Source organism: Ambystoma mexicanum, chromosome 8 (genome assembly GCF_040938575.1).
Source record: "Ambystoma mexicanum isolate Mex_15411 chromosome 8, UKY_AmexF1_1, whole genome shotgun sequence".
In the NCBI taxonomy this organism is placed as follows: domain Eukaryota; kingdom Metazoa; phylum Chordata; class Amphibia; order Caudata; family Ambystomatidae; genus Ambystoma; species Ambystoma mexicanum.
Window position 1 is genome coordinate 295,677,807 of NC_090929.1, and position 12,765 is coordinate 295,690,571.

Here is a 12,765-nt window from a genome sequence, read left to right on the forward strand (position 1 = left end):
AAGAAAATCACCATTTACCAGCTGACTAGAACATTAAATTGCAGCAAGGACATCCGCCTGGAACCTAAACCATACACAGAAAAAACGTGGTGGATCAGCATTCTCTTGCCTAACTGCTAACATTTGGAACTCCCTCCAAAGAGAAATCCGAAACATGAAGGACCATTTAAAATCCAGAAAACTCCTAAAAACCTGGCTCTTCACCTCAGAACTGGATGAAAAGGAATGAGCAACACCCACAACCCTCGGAATGAACAGACTAATGACAAAACGGAAAACTAGACCAAACCACGACAAAGTGCTGGAAGGTGGAGAGGTGTCAGAGAGGGAGGGAGACCCGGGTGCACCCGTTCCCAAGGAGGGCCCTAACGGAGGCTAGGGAGAGAGATGGGAGTGTCCTAGGTTGAACCACAGACAGAGGTCATCACAGTTGAAGGGAAAGAGTGGCGACCAAACAGATATACCATGGGGTGCAGGGAGCTAAAGGGCACAGGGAAGAGGCCTCGCTCAAGGTGACAAGGGAGGCGAGGGTGGGTGCACACCAGGGTATGTCAGGTGACAAAGCGGTGTAGACATCCATTAGTCTGAACACGGAGAGGGTGGGGATGGAGGAGGCATCAACACTAAACAGCCATGTCTACAACCCACAACTTTGCACAGAATATAGGAGGGAGACCTCCCTAGCACACCACAATGCACTACACTGGCAGGGACACGTGCCACATGTGGCAAAAAGCAGAGTGGATATGATGGAGTGCCCACACTAACTAACCCACTTAAAATCTCATCCCTCTGCCTGCACCTCTCAAACTCTAAACAAAACACAACCATACCTATTTATACAGCACAACAAAGCACACACACTTTACTAGACCGCAACAGCGAAACAAACCACACTTAGCCTCGCACAACAGCACATAACTACCAACCAAAAAAAAAAATCACACCTCCGCTCAGTGAACAGTGTAAACCGAACTGACGTTGCCAGCAGCACATCACAGCTCTCCTGCAGTTTTTTGCTGCTCAGTCCTACCAACCTACCCTCTTGCTTTTCAGATCCACCAGAGCGCCAGGGGGCAACTCAGGTGGTGATAGTGCACAGTATAAATATCCTTTAACATAACATCATTCCATTTCTTGATAGTCATGTTTGCCAAAACAAGTCCTAAATAAATACTTTTTATGTGCATGCCTGAAAGCACTGTGCAGGAAGCAGAGGAAGAGAAGTGGAGGGGGGAGAAATGGAGCTTGGAGGACTAGACCGTCAGCGGGATCTCCCAGGCTCTCATTGATCTCCCTGGCTCTCATTGATCTCCCAGGCTCTCATTGATCTCCCTGGCTCTCACTGATCTCCCAGGCTCTCACTGATCTCTCAGGCTCTCATTGATCTCCCAGGTTCTTACTGATCTCCCAGGCTCTCATTGATCTCCCAGGCTCTCACTGATCCCCCAGGCTCTCATTAATCCCCCAGGCTCTCATTAATCCCCCTGGCTCTCATTGATCTCCCTGGTTCTCACTGATCTCCCTGGCTCTCATTGATCTCCCAGGCTCTCACTGATCTCCCAGGCTCTCACTGATCTCTCAGGCTCTCATTGATCTCCCAGGTTCTTACTGATCTCCCTGGCTCTCATTGATCTCCCTGGCTCTCACTGATCTCCCAGGCTCTCATTGATCTCCCTGGCTCTCACTGATCTCCCAGGCTCTCATTGATCTCCCAGGCTCTCATTGATCTCCCAGGCTCTCACTGATCTCCCAGGCTCTCACTGATCTCTCAGGCTCTCATTGATCTCCCAGGTTCTTACTGATCTCCCTGGCTCTCATTGATCTCCCAGGCTCTCACTGATCCCCCAGGCTCTCATTGATCCCCCAGGCTCTCATTGATCTCCCTGGCTCTCATTGATCTCCCTGGTTCTCACTGATCTCCCTGGCTCTCATTGATCTCCCAGGCTCTCACTGATCTCCCAGGCTCTCACTGATCTCCCAGGTTCTTACTGATCTCCCTGGCTCTCATTGATCTCCCAGGCTCTCACTGATCTCCCAGGCTCTCACTGATCTCTCAGGCTCTCATTGATCTCCCAGGTTCTTACTGATCCCCCAGGCTCTCATTAATCCCCCTGGCTCTCATTGATCTCCCTGGTTCTCACTGATCTCCCTGGCTCTCATTGATCTCCCAGGCTCTCACTGATCTCCCAGGCTCTCACTGATCTCTCAGGCTCTCATTGATCTCCCAGGTTCTTACTGATCTCCCTGGCTCTCATTGATCTCCCTGGCTCTCACTGATCTCCCAGGCTCTCATTGATCTCCCTGGCTCTCACTGATCTCCCAGGCTCTCATTGATCTCCCAGGCTCTCATTGATCTCCCAGGCTCTCACTGATCTCCCAGGCTCTCACTGATCTCTCAGGCTCTCATTGATCTCCCAGGTTCTTACTGATCTCCCTGGCTCTCATTGATCTCCCAGGCTCTCACTGATCCCCCAGGCTCTCATTAATCTCCCTGGCTCTCATTGATCTCCCTGGTTCTCACTGATCTCCCTGGCTCTCATTGATCTCCCAGGCTCTCACTGATCTCCCAGGCTCTCACTGATCTCTCAGGCTCTCATTGATCTCCCAGGTTCTTACTGATCTCCCTGGCTCTCATTGATCTCCCTGGCTCTCACTGATCTCCCAGGCTCTCATTGATCTCCCTGGCTCTCACTGATCTCCCAGGCTCTCATTGATCTCCCAGGCTCTCATTGATCTCCCAGGCTCTCACTGATCTCCCAGGCTCTCACTGATCTCTCAGGCTCTCATTGATCTCGCAGGTTCTTACTGATCTCCCAGGCTCTCACTGATCACCCAGGCTCTCACTGATCCCCCAGGCTCTCATTGATCCCCCTAGCTCTCACTGATCTCCCAGGCTCTCACTGATCTCTCAGGCTCTCACTGATCTCTCAGGCTTTCATTGATCTCCCAGGTTCTTATTGATCTCATTGATCTCCCTGGCTCTCACTGATCTCCCAGGCTCTAATTGATCCCCCAGGCTCTCACTGATCTCCCAGGCTCTCACTGATCTCCCTGGCTCTCACTGATCCCCCAGGCTCTCATTGATCCCCCTGGCTCTCACTGATCTCCCAGGCTCTAATTGATCCCCCAGGCTCTCACTGATCTCCCAGGCTCTCATTGATCTCCCAGGCTCTCACTGATCTCCCAGGCTCTCACTGATCTCTCAGGCTCTCATTGATCTCCCAGGTTCTTACTGATCTCCCTGGCTCCCATTGATCTCCCTGGCTCTCACTGATCTCCCAGGCTCTCATTGATCTCCCAGGCTCTCACTGATCTCCCAGGCTCTCACTGATCTCCCAGGCTCTCACTGTTCTCCCAGGCTCTCACTGATCCCCCAGGCTCTCATTGATCTCCCTGGCTCTCATTGATCTCCCAGGCGCACATTAAATTATCATTATTATTAGGATGGCATTTAGTGAGTGCTGACCTAGCTTTCAGAAGCAACAGAGCACTTTACAGAAGTATACACCAGTACACATACACAACAGAGTGAAAAGGTAACAACAGAACGGATATAGACTGTGGGGTAGGAGACAGAGGGGCACAGAGGATGGGTACAGCTGTACAGGGCGACAGGAAGGATTTAAAGGATTAAAGGTTTGGTTACACTGTCCTTCTTGTCCCCACCTAGTCACGACAGCCACCTTAATGAGGGCAGAAGATGCTTGGCATGGCATGCAGACCTAACAGTGCAACCCAGACTTCAGAAATGAGTGATTCCAGGAAGTGAGGGTGTCTCCTCATTGCCCCCTCGCACCCCCAAAAGACAGTCCTGCATTCAAGACCCCTGTGCCCCTGTAACCTGTCCTGAATGGCTTTGGCTTCAGAGATACAATTAATTAAATGCAGCCAAGATCTGCCAGGAAGCATATAGTCTGCCCTTCCGGGTCTGTCCTGCACACCAGAGACCGGAGTCCCCTCGTCCTGAAGTGCATTATAGTGGAGAAGGCGCATCTTTGATACTATGAAGTGCGCTGCAAAACTCGGAGCACAGGCGGCGTGATCAGGGAAAGGCTTCAGGGGTCGTTTACACTCTCCTCAGCTAATTGGGACCACGTTTTTTTTCTGGAGTTTTATAACACGCTACATTGCGAGGAAGTTGAGAGGTAGATGAACAAAAAGAAAAAAATGAAAAGCACAGGGTTAATGAGACTGGTAAGAGAACACAAAGAAAGGCGAGAGTTGGGTTCCAGGCGCCTTAACGCTTAAGGATTAGAGTGAGGGGGGAAAGTAACAAGGGTGGGGGAGACACAGGCCACACGTGTATACAAAAGGGATGCCTTCTCCATGTGGCAAAGATGGACTCTGAAATAGTTTAAATGCCTGCTCAGAGATCTATCTAAGGAAACATAAAGGTCTGCAGGTTCCCCAAAAAAAACAGAAAACTGCACTCGACTGAATACCACTGGACTTCATTAGGTCCTGGTCTCATAAAGGGCGTGTGGGGAGACCTGGCCTCCGAGCATGGGGTCAGTGCAGAGCACATAAAGGGCGTGCGGGGATACCTGGCCTCCGAGCATGGGGTCAGTGCAGAGCACATAAAGGGAGTGTGGGGAGACCTGGCCTCCGAGCATGGGGTCAGTGCAGAGCACATAAAGGGAGTGTGGGGAGACCTGGCCTCCGAGCATGGGGTCAGTGCAGAGCACATAAAGGGAGTGTGGGGAGACCTGGCCTCCGAGCGTGGGGTGAGTGGAGAGCACATAAAGGGCATGTGGGGAGACCTGGCCTCCGAGCGTGGGGTGAGTGGAGAGCACATAAAGGGAGTGTGGGGAGACCTGGCCTCCAGGCATGGGGTCACTGCAGAGCACATAAAGGGAGTGCGGGGATACCTGGCCTCCGAGCATGGGGTCAGTGCAGAGCACATAAAGGGCGTGTGGGAGACCTGGCCTCCGAGCGTGGGGTCAGTGGAGAGCACATAAAGGGAGTGTGGGGAGACCTGGCCTCCAGGCATGGGGTCACTGCAGAGCACATAAAGGGAGTGCGGGGAGACCTGGCCTCCGGACCTGGCCTCCGAGCATGGGGTCAGTGCAGAGCACATAAAGGGAGTGTGGGGAGACCTGGCCTCCGAGCATGGGGTCAGTGCAGAGCACATAAAGGGCGTGTGGGGAGACCTGGCCTCCGAGCATGGGGTCAGTGCAGAGCACATAAAGGGAGTGTGGGGAGACCTGGCCTCCGAGCGAGGGGTGAGTGCAGAGCACATAAAGGGAGTGTGGGGAGACCTGGCCTCCAAGCATGGGGTCACTGCAGAGCACATAAAGGGAGTGCAAGGAGACCTGGCCTCCGAGCGTGGGGTCAGTGCAGAGCACATAAAGGGCGTGTGGGGAGACCTGGCCTCCGAGCATGGGGTCAGTGCAGAGCACATAAAGGGAGTGTGGGAAGACCTGGCCTCCGAGCATGGGGTCAGTGCAGAGCACATAAAGGGAGTGTGGGGAGACCTGGCCTCCGAGCATGGGGTCAGTGCAGAGCACATAAAGGGAGTGCGGGGAGACCTGGCCTCCGAGCATGGGGTCAGTGCAGAGCACATAAAGGGAGTGCGAGAGACCTGGCCTCCGGACCTGGCCTCCGAGCGTGGGGTGAGTGCAGAGCACATAAAGGGCGTGTGGGGAGACCTGGCCTCCGAGCATGGGGTCAGTGCAGAGCACATAAAGGGAGTGTGGGGAGACCTGGCCTCCGAGCATGGGGTCAGTGCAGAGCACATAAAGGGAGTGTGGGGAGACCTGGCCTCCGAGCATGGGGTCAGTGCAGAGCACATAAAGGGACTGTGGGGAGACCTGGCCTCCGAGCGAGGGGTGAGTGCAGAGCACATAAAGGGAGTGTGGGGAGACCTGGCCTCCAGGCATGGGGTCACTGCAGAGCACATGAAGGGAGTGCGGGGAGACCTGGCCTCCAAGCGTGGGGTCGGTGCAGAGCACATAAAGGGCGTGTGGGGAGACCTGGCCTCCGAGCGTGGGGTGAGTGCAGAGCACATAAAGGGAGTGTGGGGAGACCTGGCCTCCGAGCATGGGGTCAGTGCAGAGCACATAAAGGGCGTGTGGGGAAACCTGGCCTCCGAGCATGGGGTCAGAGCACATAAAGGCCACTGATTTATGAGGCAGCCAAGCGAATGCACGCGGAGGCTTCGATTCATTAGCAGGCCCATCAAAAGGGGAGCAGAGGACGGCCACGGTGCAAGGCTATCCAGTGGCCACCGCAGGGTGCTCCCAGTGCCACGGGGTGCCCAGAGCGCCCAGTTATCAAGAGGACACCAGAGACTAGGGCTACCCGAGGGCTCTCAAGGAAGCCCAGGCTACAGGACTACCAGAAGGGCGTCAGATGAGTCGCAAAGTGCACCACAGGACTATCACGAGGGCACCACAGGACATTCAAAGTGGATGGGCATCAAGGTGGCATCAGGAAATGCTCAAAGTGCAAGGTTAATGGAGAGCATGCAAGGGTGCAGAGTGCTGGACTACCAAGAGGACACCCAAGAACGCTCAGAGTTCCCAGCTATCATAGGAAGCCCTAATGGGTTCATGCAATACATTGATATCATGATGGCAGCAAGCGATGCTTAATGTAGCGAGGTCCCAAGAGCCAGCCGAAGAATGCTCAAAAGTTCTGTGTAGACCGGGGTAGAATAATGTATGCACGTGAGATATGGGAGAGGGGTTATGCCAGTAGATTTGGGACAGGAATGTAATACACATTTGAGCTGTGAGTTGCTGTTTTTTTAAATATGTTTTTATATGAGCAGTGAGCTTCTTACAATCGGGTGAACTTGAGCGACATTCTGACCAGGTTGTGGAGGGGAGTAAATGGAACAGTCCCCGGGGACAATACGTTGATTGTGAACCACCAACATGAGACATTTGTAAGTGCAGGTAGGAGGTACAGTCAGCTGTTTTTCCTTGACACACTTTGTAGGGCTATATTTCCTAGGTTAACTAAAACGAACCCATCAATCTTTACCGTCACGTGTGGACGTGTAGCCAGTGAGACGCAGCCAGTGAGACGCAGCCAGTGAGAAGCAGCCAGTGAGACGCAGCCAGTGAGACGCAGCCAGTGAGACGCAGCCAGTGAGACGCAGCCAGTGAGAAGCAGCCAGTGAGAAGCAGCCAGTGTGAAGTAGCCAGTGAGGCGCAGCCAGTGAGAAGCAGCCAGTGAGATGCAGCCAGTGAGAAGCAGCCAGTGAGAAGCAGCCAGTGAGAAGCAGCCAGTGAGAAGCAGCCAGTGAGAAGTAGCCAGTGAGATGCAGCCAGTGATACACAGCCAGTGAGAAGCAGCCAGTGAGAAGCAGCCAGTGAGAAGCATCCAGTGAGAAGTAGCCAGTGAGAAGCAGCCAGTGAGAAGCAGCCAGTGAGAAGTAGCCAATGAGACGCAGCCAGTGAGAAGCAGCCAGTGAGACGCAGCCAGTGAGAAGTAGCCAGTGAGAAGCAGCCAGTGAGAAGTAGCCAGTGAGACTCAGCCAGTGAGAAGTAGCCAGTGAGATGCAGCCAGTGAGAAGCAGCCAGTGAGAAGCAGCCAGTGAGACGTTCACAAAGAGAAAGACTGGCTCCCGAACCGGCAGTGACTGCTTCCTGAACCTTGAATTGTAAAAATGCGATTGCCCGTTTTTCATTTTGAGGAAGCCTCATTTTCAAAGTCCTGCATCAAAGTTACTTAGATTTTCAACAGGGAGAGAGAGACATCAAGCCCCTGCTGGGAGGGTCTTTTCGGGAGGTGGGTGAGGGCAGAGGGTCCCCTAGAGCACGGAGTAAGGCTTTGTGCTGCATAGGGGAGCACATTGGCTTGTTCACCTGAACAAAAAGAACTACCAAGAGAGACCTTTTCAGGCCCATTGAAGGCTGTTTTGCAAAGTCCACAGTAACTTCATCTTTGCAAGCACCAGCGAGCACTGCCATCGTTTTCCACACCACCGAGTCTCCAGGACAAGGATAAAAACAATGTTTCATTGGTGCGAGACTTAACATTCTACTACTAGATGCCAAAAATGCCCCATGCTTGAAACGCTTCTCAGCCCCGTGCATGCCACGTGTGCACACGCGCTATTATATTGGGTACACATTGTATATGCCCTGGACACTCACAAGTGACTGCATGATCAAGGCATCTCATATGAGCCATGGATGCCTGGCCAGCTCCCCGACTGGTGGCGCACGCGCAATGCGGACACAATGCACACAGGGGCGCCAAGCTCTCTCTCTCTCTTCCATTACGAGTAACCCCCTCCCGTTGGAGGGTGGTCGCCCACTGGAAAGCGTCTTCTGCACACACATGGATGCTGGGGCGGAGCGAGGCCTGCTGATATCATAGCTTTGTGAATGCAGACACAAGCGTCCCACGTGGGCTGGTCGCCCAATGCAATGAATGCACACGTTGGCAATCCCGTGACTTGCGCCCACGGTTCTAATGGGGACAGAAGCCAAGTGTAATGCCGAGCACAGAAACAGCACCACAGTGTGTAAACGCGATGACAGACATCTTTTACAGAAACAAGAATCCAACGGAAGCAAGGCCTTAATGATGCAATTCAACATTGCAGGGCAAAGAATAGCGATGCAATGTTGCATTATATAAAACAATGCCACATGCTGGCAACTGATACAGGTGAAATAAAACAATGGCCTATTATTAACAAGATGCAAATTAGCAAAAAGTAACGTGAAAGCCATCTTCTCTGTTAATATGGAAACCAACTCTAATAAGGTGCACATGCTAGTGATGCAAGACAGGTGTGTAAATTACGTATTGGTGACATGAACACAAGTAGGTTTAGGAGATTAGCGTAAACATGTCTGCTGTGGTGTCCACCTGCATGAACGCTTTAGGAGAGTTTGCACAGTTACTTTAGCGGTCCCACAGTGACTGCTTAAAATTCACCCTGGCCAGTAAGGCCTTCTAACTGAGAACAAAGAACACAATCTTGGCCATTGTGCAACAATGCATAAAACAGCCTGTGCCAGTGCCCGCTACAAGGATCCCCAACACGAGATACAATGTTTCACTGGGAGATGAGAAAATCTGAAAACTAAGCTAGCGAGAGAAAGGAAGTTAGCAGCGGAGTACAATGGCCCGTGCCATAGAGACATGCGACACAAGGCCACCAGCCAACGCAAGCTTTTCCCACGAGCAACAGAACAGATATGATAACCCATTAATCCATGGCAACAACACAAGCCACCCTAGGGCCGCATTGCTCAGGCAGACCACGATTTACTTTGCCTACCCCTTAAACTTGGAAGCAGTTTGGCAATTACATTTGTATTTATCATTCCCACTTCACTTACAGCTTAAGTACGTAGACCTGGCAAAACACCAACCATTCGCTCAACAGTCGCCCCAAACTCTTCACCTGCAACCCACAGTACTACTTACCTGGCAAAACACCAACCGTTCGCTCAACAGTCGCCCCAAACTCTTCACCTGCAACCCACAGTACTACTTACCTGGCAAAACACCAACCATTCGCTCAACAGTCGCCCCAAACTCTTCACCTGCAACCCACAGTACTACTTACCTGGCAAAACACCAACCATTCGCTCAACAGTCGCTCTAGAGGAATACAGGTAAGTAGTACTGTGGGTTGCAGGTGAAGAGTTTAAAGTTTCCTACTGCCTTGAGTATTGCTTAAATGTCTTACTGTAGAAATGTGAGTACGTTTACTTTCCTGTGATTCTAATTTTGTGTTAGTTGCCTTAGCATTCATAATAAATACCCAATTTTGATAAATCTACTGTGTATACATGTATTCCTGATGTGTGCCTTGAGTTTTTTGTACTTAGCTACAGCCCTTCTCCCTCCTAGACTAAGCCTGGCTGCTCGTCCATTGCTACCAAACCTTTGGGGTAGTTCAGGCCAAACCTAAGAACTGGAGCCCTGCACACCTAAGAGTGAGTCTTCTCCAGTCCTACCTTAAGTGGACTTTAGCAAAAAACCCTAACATACAGTGTTTAGTTCTGGTCAGAAGGCTCTGTGTTGACTATTAAGAGCAGGATGTGTGTTTATGGCTAGAGCAGACATATATTCAACATGGTTCAATAGTTGAAATATGCATAGACGTGTTCTGTTGGCATTTCCTTGTCTATGGCGTCCAGGTGTTGAGGTTTAATAATGCACCTGTTTGCTTTTAGGTGCTCCATGTTTTTTGCGGATAGGAAAACTTAGCTGGCCGGTCGGAGACCCCAGTCTCCGTAATAAAGGTCAGAGTGCAACCAATCAAACACCCTCTTGCTACCTCTAAACGTAAGCAAGGTGGCACATAGCGTTCGACAATGCACCTAAGTAAATGCAATAGGTCTGTACCCAAGTAGAACAGTCTATACACTGCAATGGGGCTTGCTAGAACAATGGCACTCTTGTGCGTGTTCAGGGGTATCGGTTCCACCAGTGAATATTGTACACTGGATCCCATTGCATAAATGCGTCCACACACGTCCGTACAGCGCTTTAATCAGGTAAAACACTAAGTACACAGAGAAACTTCCCATGAGCAAAAGTTCATCTTTAAAAAAGCACTCAACATAGGAAGGGCCCCTAAAGCCAAGTAACTCCACCATTGGAGCAACATCACCGGGGAAGGCAAGGGCCAGCACGCAGCGTGTTCCCCTGTGATATATGGCGTCTTCCAACTTCCGGCCACTACATTAGCCTGGAAGCGGGTATTCCCCACAATTACCCAGCGCAGGGCATTTTACGATTCACCCCCATCAGCAGCAGTCGGACCCCGCTGGGCTTCTCGTGGAGAGGGTACAAGGGTAAAAGGAATGCCCAGGAAGTTCAGCAAAAGGCAGAAGGCGAGAGGTGGAATAACTGGGACTTCTCAAAAACTCTCTGCACTGATTGATCCCCGCAGTATATCCTTCCTTGATTCATCTTACTTGTCTTTTTAAGATTTCTCTTTGTACTTCAACTTTCCCTGCTTCACTTAAACATGCCTCTATTCTTCCAATTCTGGAAAAACCTTCTTTAGATCCAAGTTCTTCTCCTTCAAAGTTCTGACCTATTGCTCTTCTTCCCTATCTTTCTAAATTACTCACATGTCTCGTCTATTCCTTTGTAACTGGCAATTCTATCCTTCCGTGTGTTCAGTCTGGTTTCCTTCCTCTTCATTCCAGTGGAAGGGCTCTCCTTTCTCTCAGTCTGTCATTCTCTGCTTTCTGCTCGCTGTAATAAACATTCTTCTCTTCTTATCTTATTGGATTTATCAGCTGCCTTGGACACCGTGGCTCCTACTTTACCGTTCACTTCTCTTTCCTCTTTTGATTTTTCTGATTCTGTTTGTTCTTGGTTTCACTCCTACCTTTTGAATCGTACACACTCTGTTTCTTGGCCTGGGACTGTTTCTGATACTTTACCTCCTTTTGAAGGCATTCCTCAAGGCTCCGTTTTAGGTCCTTTCGTTTTTCCCACCATATGTCTCCTCTTGCTGATATCTTTTCCTCTTTTGGGATATCTTATCAATTCTATGCTGATGATACACAACTCTTTCTGTCTTTCTTTTCTTGTACACCTGCCATTCATGATAATCTTTCCTTTTCTTGATCTGAATTCCTCTAAAACTGAAGTTCTTTTTTTTCCCCGGCTAACACTATACCTCATTCTTCTTCCCCCTCTTTATTTTCTTTTCCCCTCCTCTACTTCCTATTTTTTCTACTGCTCGTAATCTTGGTCTCTATCTTGACACTGACTTATCTTTCTCTAATATTTCTACCATTTCTTGTTCCTGTCAATACCATTTTATTAACATTCATAAAGCTCTGCCTTTTCTTACCTTTCCTGCTTCCAAACCTTTGGCTTCTTCAATTATTGCCTCACGTCTATTTTATTTCTCACTCTTTGGTATTCCTGTTTCTCGCTAAGCTCCTTCAAAGTCTGTTATACTTACTTTCTCCTCATGATCCTATCTCTCCGTCTTTAGCCTCTCTCGGCTGGCTACCTTTTTCTTTGTATTGTATTTAAATCTCTTTATGGTCTCGCTAGTTCTTATCTTTCATCTCTTGTTTCTTATTGTGTACCTTTTAGTTCTCTTTGTTCTCAATCTCAATTTCTATAATCAGTTCCTTGTTCCCCCTGTGCCCGATCACGATTTTGCTCCTTTTCATTGCTTGTGCCCCTCCACTGGCACGCTCTGCCCCTCTCTCTTCGTTCTATTATTTGTTCGTTATATCTATTTATTTTTACACTTAAGAGTCATCGTCACCAGTCTTGATGAAACATTTTTGTAAACTTTGTACACCCCTTTATCCTGATTTTATTGTTCTGTAAAGTGTGTTCTGTGCAGCACTTTGGAGTAAAACGCTATCTGAATTACAAACAAATACAAATAAATAGACAAACATTTCTGGAATATAAGATCTACAATGCCATCCTATGAAAACGTTGCTGTATAATGCCCCAACAAAAAATCAAGCATTGGCAAAGCCAACTTTTTGGTCTTAGTATGGGGCAGGCAGGGCAGGCATAGGGCAGACCCTGCCCTAATGGTACTACTTGGCCATAAAATGGCAGCAGTTGGAAATGGCATGAGTAGCTGGGCATATGATGTTTGTGACTGGCAAATGCCCATCTAATGACTAGACAAACAGAAATTGCTGGCAACTTTGCCAATGCTTTTTTTCTTAAACCGACTGTGGACACACATATCCCTTATAAATCAAGTGAGTGAAGGCACACTTGGTAAATACATTTTTTACAGTAGCAATTAAACTATTATCATATTAGAATTAACACTAGCATGCCCTATAC

At 49.7% G+C, this 12,765-nt stretch overlaps 1 protein-coding gene across 1 annotated transcript in view; it reads right to left on the reverse strand.

Annotated features, from left to right (window-relative positions):
• LOC138471851 (collagen alpha-1(II) chain-like) overlaps nt 1–12,765 on the reverse strand; it is a 1,536,387-nt gene that overhangs the window by 1,335,488 nt on the left and 188,134 nt on the right. The gene's annotated exons all lie outside the window — the stretch shown is intronic.